At 52.9% G+C, this 7936-nt stretch overlaps 1 long non-coding RNA gene across 1 annotated transcript in view; it reads left to right on the top strand.

Annotated features, from left to right (window-relative positions):
- Nucleotides 1-2864: 2864 nt before the first annotated feature.
- The window catches only part of LOC119866199, a 67706-nt gene continuing 62634 nt past the window's right edge, over nt 2865-7936 (top strand). The window contains exon 1 of the long non-coding RNA XR_005379345.1: nt 2865-3989. This is a non-coding gene — a long non-coding RNA (uncharacterized LOC119866199). The remainder of the gene's footprint in view (nt 3990-7936) is intronic.

Here is a 7936-nt window from a genome sequence, read left to right as displayed (position 1 = left end):
GAGGGAACAGGATGAGTTTCCAGCATGTGAAGCCCCTGCAGTCATGAGGGGCGCACACAGCAGGTGCTTTGCAAGGGCTTGCTCCTAGGATCGTTCCTATTATTGCCCTATTACTGTCTGTGGCAGCAGTGCCCACCAGAGCCAGCTCTCAATAACCATCACCTGTTCCTATTCACTGTCCTGCCATTCAGACTTAGGAGCACAGTGCCTGGCACTATTATTATTGGTATTATTCACCATGTACTCTGGCCCCTCGACGTGCTCCATGAATAAGCTAAGTGAGGGAATGAATGAACGATTCTATCGCAGTTGTGGGACTCCCTGCCCTGCTCCCCCGGCTGGATCATTGTCTGCCGCCCCTGATATGAAGGCGCCTTTCACATCGCCAGCACGCATCGGACTCCTAATCCACCCTTCTTTGGTTTAAGAGTCATTACAAAGTGCTTAATTAATTAAGCCTCGCTTAATCACCAAATGTTTGCATGCGAAACGAGTTCCCGGGAAGCGGGGCACTTGACATGTTCTGTACAGAAGTAATTATGTGGAGCGGGTTGGGGGCGGGGAGCGGGGGAGGATAGTGGGCCGGGATGCAGAGCCTGGACATTTCATTCAAGAGCCTCACGCATTCATCACCGAAGGGGAATTAAAGGACTTTAGTTGGAGCCACAGGGAGGACTCCCACATTCCAGCAGGATGAATCACAGGAGGGGCCCCGGAGCAATGGGAGGAGGGATTTGAGGGGTTCTGGGAGGGCTTCCCAGGGGCACGGGGATCTGCCTCCCAGGGCCGGCGTGGTGACACGTCCTCCAGGCACCACCTTGGATAGGGTTGGTGTTGGTGATACCGGTGTACCTACAAGCATGCATGGCTACCATTTAATCTCAGCCCCCTGCTCTCCTGCTCCAGCGCTTCCCACAGAGCCCTGGATTAATCGGAACGAGGGTGAACTTGTTTTTCTTCTCTCAATGGCTATATGTCTATTTTCATATATATTAGAAAATATATATATAGAAAACCAGCACCTCATCCTCTGATTTCCTGGTTCTCATCAAGTCAAAATTGTTGTAAAGGAAATAGTAACCCTTATAAGGTAGAATGTAAGTGGGATCAAAATGAGGGAAGAGGGACACACCCACAATTGGGGTTTGGGAAACCTCTGTCCTGACTTCACTGTTTCCATTGTACGCATGTCACAGCGGGGAACCACGACCCGACCCTGGGCTGTCAAGGGCTCTCATCATACCCATTTTTCAGATTAAGAAACTGAGGCTCGGGAGACCCAAGCCTCCCTCCTCTTTTCGGGGATGGCGGTGACAGGATCGTACTGTCAGGAAAGCTTGCAAACAATGTTGATAGAAGCAAAAAATAATAAGTAAATAATAGATTGCTGGATGTTTGCGTCTTAGCACGACCTCCAAGCTCCCGTGCCTTTCATTGTCTTCCTAGGACATCATAACTCTAAGTTGGAAAAAAAAAAAAAAAAACTGATAGTAATACAAATGATTCATGCCGTAGAAATGCAAATGAGGTTTGTCCAGTGGAATGCAATTGATTATTGCCCTAAAGTTATCGGCTAATTTTGCACCTACTTGGAAATGAATCCCAGCACTTCCAATTGCCTCTGTGTGTGTGTGTGTGTGTGTGTTGTCTGAAATCTGCTTTGAACCGGTTGTGCCATGATTCTGGCTCCCTCATTAATGAATGAGTTAAATACAACCTTTGATGCACATTTATGTTATAATTGCTCTGGAGTTGCGATGTTACCTTTATTTAAAAATTCTCCTTTCACTGTGTTCGCCCAATAAAACACCCCTGTTCGGTGGTTGAAGGAAAGGCCAAATCAAACAGGCAGGTGGGTGCTTTGAATCTGAATTGTCGGGTGTGTGTGTGTGTTTCTTTCCCGGGCAGCGTTCCGTCTTTTTCTGCCTCCTGCATTCCGTTCGAGCAGGTCCCTAGCTCTGGTGTCGTCATGTGGGGACGAGCAGAGGCTGAACAGGGGCCACGGCTTCCTGGTAGTGTTTCAAAACCAAGACCCTGGCTGTGGCACCACGCCGGGGTACACTGAGGGCTGGGCTTTCAGAATATCTGTCTCAAGTCATATTTCCCTCCAGCCCAATGGGAGGGGGTCTGGGAATAGAAATTAAGTTGATTTATAGAATATTAAAAGCCGTGACATCTCGCACACTCCTGAGTGGTGGGCGCAACTCAGGCCTGCCGTAAGGATGGCAAGGGTGGCCTGAATTTGCTGATGGCTTTATATGCAGGGCTGGGCTCTGCGGTTGGCTCCACTTTTCTGATTGAGAGGAACAGGGATCAGAGAGAGGTAGCTGGTTACCCACAGCTGCCCAGCAAGTCAGAGATGCCGGCCTGAGCCTGGAGACTGTGCACTAAACCCAAACCGCCAGGTTTCCCAAGAAAAAGACTCGGCATCCCCTGGGGGCTGGCTGAAATGCAGATGCCAGGGCCCTCCTGCCCTGATATGCTCACTCAGTAGCTCTTGGGAAGTGGGCAGGATCTTAGTACTCAGTGGACCTCAGCCTTAGTACTTGGGGATCTTAGTACTCAGTGATCTTATTTTCCCTACAGTCACTCACTCTCACGCTCACTCACTGGCTCACTGATGCATTTCCCATGCTCACTCATTCATTTATTCACTCAATGAGCATATATTAAAGCCCCTTTACCCACTAGGCAAAATTGTTGATTAAACAAACACTTATAAGGAGGACGGAGGAATGAAGCCAGGGATCGAGAGACAGGGAAAGCCCCCGGGGAGCCTGGCAGTGCCGAAGCACCTGCTCTGGGCCAGACTCTGAGCTAACTTCTGGTGATCCCAGGACGAGTAAAACCTGGTGGTCCCTGCCTCAACTGGCTCGAAGACTGACAATCACAATTATAACTCATTGTGATGAGCCCTCTGACATGGAGAAAGGTCGACCAAAAGCCAGGGCTGGCCAGGAGCGCCAGTTGGAGGAGGGGCCACATGAGCTGAGACTGAAAGAACGTGGCCGTGCTAGCCTACAGGAGGGGTGGCATTCTAGAAAGAAGGAATAACGGAGAGGAACTGGGGAGCAGAGCAGCCTGGGATGCTCACATGGAGTGTGGGCTCGGAGGCTGCAGAGAGGCAGGGCCAGGCTCTCTGGAAGTTGGGCTTGTGTGTCGGGGTCCTCTGGGAGAGCTCTCACCAGCTCCAGTTTCAAAGCTGGGGCCACCGTTTCCAACTGCACCCACCACTGCGCAGGTGGGGCTCTGAGGGTCCTCTCTCTCTCTCTCTCTCTTTCTCTCTCTCTCCCTCTGAGCTGGCCCTTTTCGGAAATCCAGTTGCTGCCTCTGAGCCGTGACCCTCGTGGGCTCCTCCCTGGGCTGGGGATGCTCCTGAGTGCTGCCAGGAAAAAGCCGCAGGTGTGGCGCCTGAGCACAGGACAGAGCTTCTGCACGGGACACGGAGAGAGAACAATTCAGAAAGATGACCTTGGCTCTGATTCCCGGAAGGAGAGGCTGACCACTCACCGGAAGACACGCAGAGGGAAGAGAGGACTCCAAGTCTCTTCCAAACTTGGTCATCTTGCTTTGGAGGCAACTGGGTTTGCTCAGACTTGGATGGCAGGAGGGAACACTGGGGGAAGGGATTTGGGTCCTCGGTGCGGAGAGGGTGGGGGCCCTTGGAGCCTTTCGGCCTGCTCTTAAGCGCGCAGTGGGAGAGAGACCGAGGAGCTGCTCTGAACTCAGCGTCTCCACTTTACCTCCCTTGAAACGGAGGTTTGCTGGGCAGCCGCAGGTGCAGAGTTGGAGGCTTGGACTGCAATCTGCTGTGACTCTCCCCGCTGCTCAGGCCCTCCCATGACGCCCCCAAACACACCATGCACTTGTCAATCATCACCGTCTCCGGCGTGCGTTATGATCATGGCTTGGCTCATCCTGGGTCTCCCGCCTTTGCTCTGAGCTTTGTGGGGGACCCCGGTACCCAGCACTCAATATTTTCTGAGTGGGTGAGTAAATGGTCACGTGGGGCACTCTCTTCAGTTGTCGATATATCACTTTCTTTCTCCCGACCTCGGTCTTCACATCTGTCGAATGGGGATGATGCTCTTTGGTTGTCTGTGCGTGTCCTGTGTGTGCATAGCTGGGCTTCAGGATGTGATGGCAATTGAGAGGACGGATGTCCCTGTCGGCACCGACGGTGCTGTAGGAGACAACAGGCTCTGTTGACTTACTTTGTTCTTTGTCTTTGAAATTGAAAGGAATTTGGACACATCGAAGTAGGTTCTTTCTGCAGTTCTTCCCTTTGTGCCCCTATTTACATGTGCTAAAGGCCTACTGTACCGTGCATACCTTCCAAATATAATTTCTCAAGCAAGCCATCCCAAGCCGGGGGCCTAGTCTGCCCAGTGAGATGGGATTTAGCACTCGTACCATTTATTAGCAAGAGTCGTTGCCACGGCACCTGTGTGGGGAGGAAAGAGGGAAAGTGGGCCGAGGGAAGAGTTGGATCTGGATGCAGACAGGACAAGCCGCGGTCGGCTCCCCGGGCAGCCCCAGAGCCAGCCTGGCCCTTGAGAGTCAAGCAGGCCTGGACGCCCTGAGGCCATCAGTCCTTGGATGTGACCTTGGGGAGGTGGGTCTCTGGAGCGAGGCTTGTCCCTGAGTGAGGTTGTGTCTGTCTGTTGATGACTGCCCTTCCAGCCACTGGGGCAAGAAGGCCTTCCTTGAAGGGCACTCTAGGTGGTGCCACACGGTGTCCGCAGAGATAGGTACCATGATCTCCACTTACGGATGGTGCCACAGAGGCTCACATGGATGAACAGTCTCGTGCAAGGACACACCAACAGCAAGGGCCGGGACTTTCCACCTCCAGAGCCGCCCAGCTCACTCGCACCCTCCCGGGGCTGCGCAGACCTGCGCCAAGCAGCCAAAAGCACATGCCCTGAGCCGGAGTCACTTCCCGTCAGCTGGCAGGGCTGTCACCCAGCGTTGTGCCTGAAGCCTGTGAGGCGAGGTGGCTTTCCAGCCTGAACTCATCCATCCACTTGTGTTTATTCTGCGCGCAGCCAACAGCTGCTGGAAGCCAAGGCTGCCAACTCTGCGGCGCCTTGGGGACACATCTCCCCACCCACTTCAGAGAGTCCTCCTCTGCTAGCTGTTTCTGAGAAGCCCAGCTTCCCCCCGCCCCTTTCTCCTTCCCAGCCTTGTGCCTGGATTTCAGAGGAACCTGGGGGGGGGGGGTGTGAGAGGGGACACGACGACTGGAAAAACACCATGTAGAATGTATGTGTGTGTGGAGGGGTGGCTCCATACATCCTACTTTGGATCTTAGCGCAGTTTCATTTTGAAAGTTTTTCTTTCTTTTTACCAATAACATTGTAGGGTACGGGCAGTCACATGCCTGGGCTTATTAGTGGGGGTTTGGAGCCGGGGTTTGAAAGTAAGGCAGCCTAGACTTCCGATCTGTATTCTGCTGTGTGACCTGGACTAGGCGTCTTCACCTCTCTGGGCTCCTGATTCCTCACCTGTGAAGTGGGCTAGTGATCTCAACACTCAGTCCGTTTGGAGGACTGAATGCGGGAACTTTAAGGGAACTGCAGTGGACCCAATAGATGCTTAATCAATGAGATCGAGGAGTATGAGTACTTGCATTGTACTCTGTCTAACCAGATTGTCGATGGCCCTGTCCTCCACTATTCTGGATAATTCCTCAAGCTGGTATGGCGCTCTGCAGCTCACCATACGGCATGTGCATCATCCTTGAAGATGTGGGGAGTTTTCTCCAACCTGCAAAGCCAACCTCTCCCAGCCCCTTCCAACCATTCCCAGTGGCTAGTTCTGCACCCGCTTCAGTTCTGGTCTCAGATGTCACTTCTTCCAGATGGCAGTTGGTAAACTGATTCTGTAAATATCTGAGGCTTTGCTTGACACTCGGTCTCTGTTGCCACAACTGGACTTGACCCTGCTGTCCTGGTGAGGGAGCGGCCGTAGGCAAGGTCTGCATGCCAAGGGCTCGGTTGTATCTCAATCCAGCTCTGTCAATGGATACTGATATTTGAATTTCATGTGGCATGAAATATTATTTTGACTTTTTAATAGATCGTTTTAAAAATGTAATAGCTTCTTAGCTCCCACACAGGGAAGAAGGCCATGGACCAGATCTGGCCTGGAGGGGGTGTGTATAGCTTGTTGAGCCCCTGGGGGGGGGAGGTTTTTGTCACCTGTCTCCCAGCGAAGGTTCCTTAAGGGCCCTTTGTTGAGGCTTCCATGGGGTCCCAGAGTTACCCTGCCCATCACTGATCACAGGCCATCAGATGAACCTGTTCGTGGGCCATGACTCATCTGAGGGAGGTACTGAGCCTCACTGACCCCTGAACACCTTCAGCACCCAGCACACAGTAGGTTCTCAATAACTATGTCAGAGAAACCCACTCTGTCAATGGCTCCGTGTAGCAGGTATTAGAAGAAACCCATTTCACAGATGTGAAAACTGAGTCTCAGCAAGGGAAAGGAATTATCTCAACGTCACATAGCCGCAAAAATGACTGACTCCCAACATCCTATCGCTCAAGTGTTGGATTCTGCACCATCAGAGCACGAGGCCGTGCACTCCACAAGGCAGGGACCGCAGCCAGTCCCCAGCACCTAGGCTTGCACTCCGCCCAGAGTAGGGCGTAGTAAGATCATCTGTGGCACAGTGAATGAACCCCCCCACCCTTGCCAGGCCACGAGCCATGTCTTGCAGTTCGGTGTTCAAGTCTTCCATCAACCATCACCGCAAACCAGGAGTGCAACCTGCAAATCAGCTTAAAGAATACACATTAATTAATTTAAAGAGAGAGAGAGAGAGAGAAAAGCGAAAAGCAGTGACCCCCACGCCAGCTGCAGCGGCATCCGCGGAGTCAGATGGGTGATCCATCCACAATAATCGACGGCTCATCATCGAGCGGTTTCCCTCCTCCAGATACACACATGAATACAGAAAGGGGCTGGGCGTGCAGACAAAAGGACAGCTAAGGCGGAGAGGCCGCTGGCTGGCCGCAAAAGTCACTGGCCAATGTGGGAGATGCGGGGTGCAGGCCCAGCCTCAGCCCTACGGACGGCCGCCCGGACGCCCTCCCCTCCCCCAGATTAAGTGGGGTGGGTGTGAGTGCCAGCTGTCCGCAGCAGGTCCCCGGTCCAAGTGGCTCCCGATGGTGTGTTTGATCCCTGGTCCAAATCGTGCCCCAGGGCCCGGCCCGTGGAGCGGACCCAAGTGTGCAGGAGGCCTGGGCGGGAGAGCGAGGGGCTTCATCACACGTGCTGGCTTCTTGGCGGAGCCCCTTGGCCGCACTTCACAGGCACCGCGCGGCCTTCTCGCCAGAACCTCTGCGAATCCCACTTGTTGACGGCGGCCTTGTAGCAGGATTTAATGGTGGAATAATATTTACACTGCAAACTCCTCTGGAGGTGTCCTAAACACCGTAAAAGGGATTTTCGGAGCTTAATGAGCGTTAGTGAAGTCAAGACAGGATAATGTGGCAACTGGTGGCTCTAATCTGATCTGGCACTTTCTATGCAGTAAGACTTAGTGGGGCAGAACCATGGGGAGAGCTGGCAAAAGTCGCTTTCTCACTCTTTCCCTCCCCCCGCACCCCCAGCTCTGTAATATTATTAGCACCACGTGGCCTGCAATGGCCCGGCCGGCTGAGTGTAAGTGCCAAGGAACCCCACGCTCCTGCCTGGGGCGGGGAGGGTGCATGGATGGGCTTTTAACAGCTGGGTGGGCAGTGAGGGAGACAGACCCACTCACCTCTGTTTTCTTTTTTTTTTTTTTCTGAAGGCAGCACAAAATTTCTAAGCCGTTTTCATGAAAAAAAAAATCGATTTTAAGATGTCAGTAACAGATTCGATTTCATGCCCTGTGGGCCTGAAAGGCCTCAGTCACAATCCATTCCTTCATCTGAGCCAGCAC

Source organism: Canis lupus, chromosome 26 (genome assembly GCF_011100685.1).
Source record: "Canis lupus familiaris isolate Mischka breed German Shepherd chromosome 26, alternate assembly UU_Cfam_GSD_1.0, whole genome shotgun sequence".
Lineage (NCBI taxonomy): Eukaryota > Metazoa > Chordata > Mammalia > Carnivora > Canidae > Canis > Canis lupus.
The sequence above is the reverse complement of the archived record's forward strand: the minus strand, read 5'-3'. Positions and strand labels throughout refer to the sequence as shown.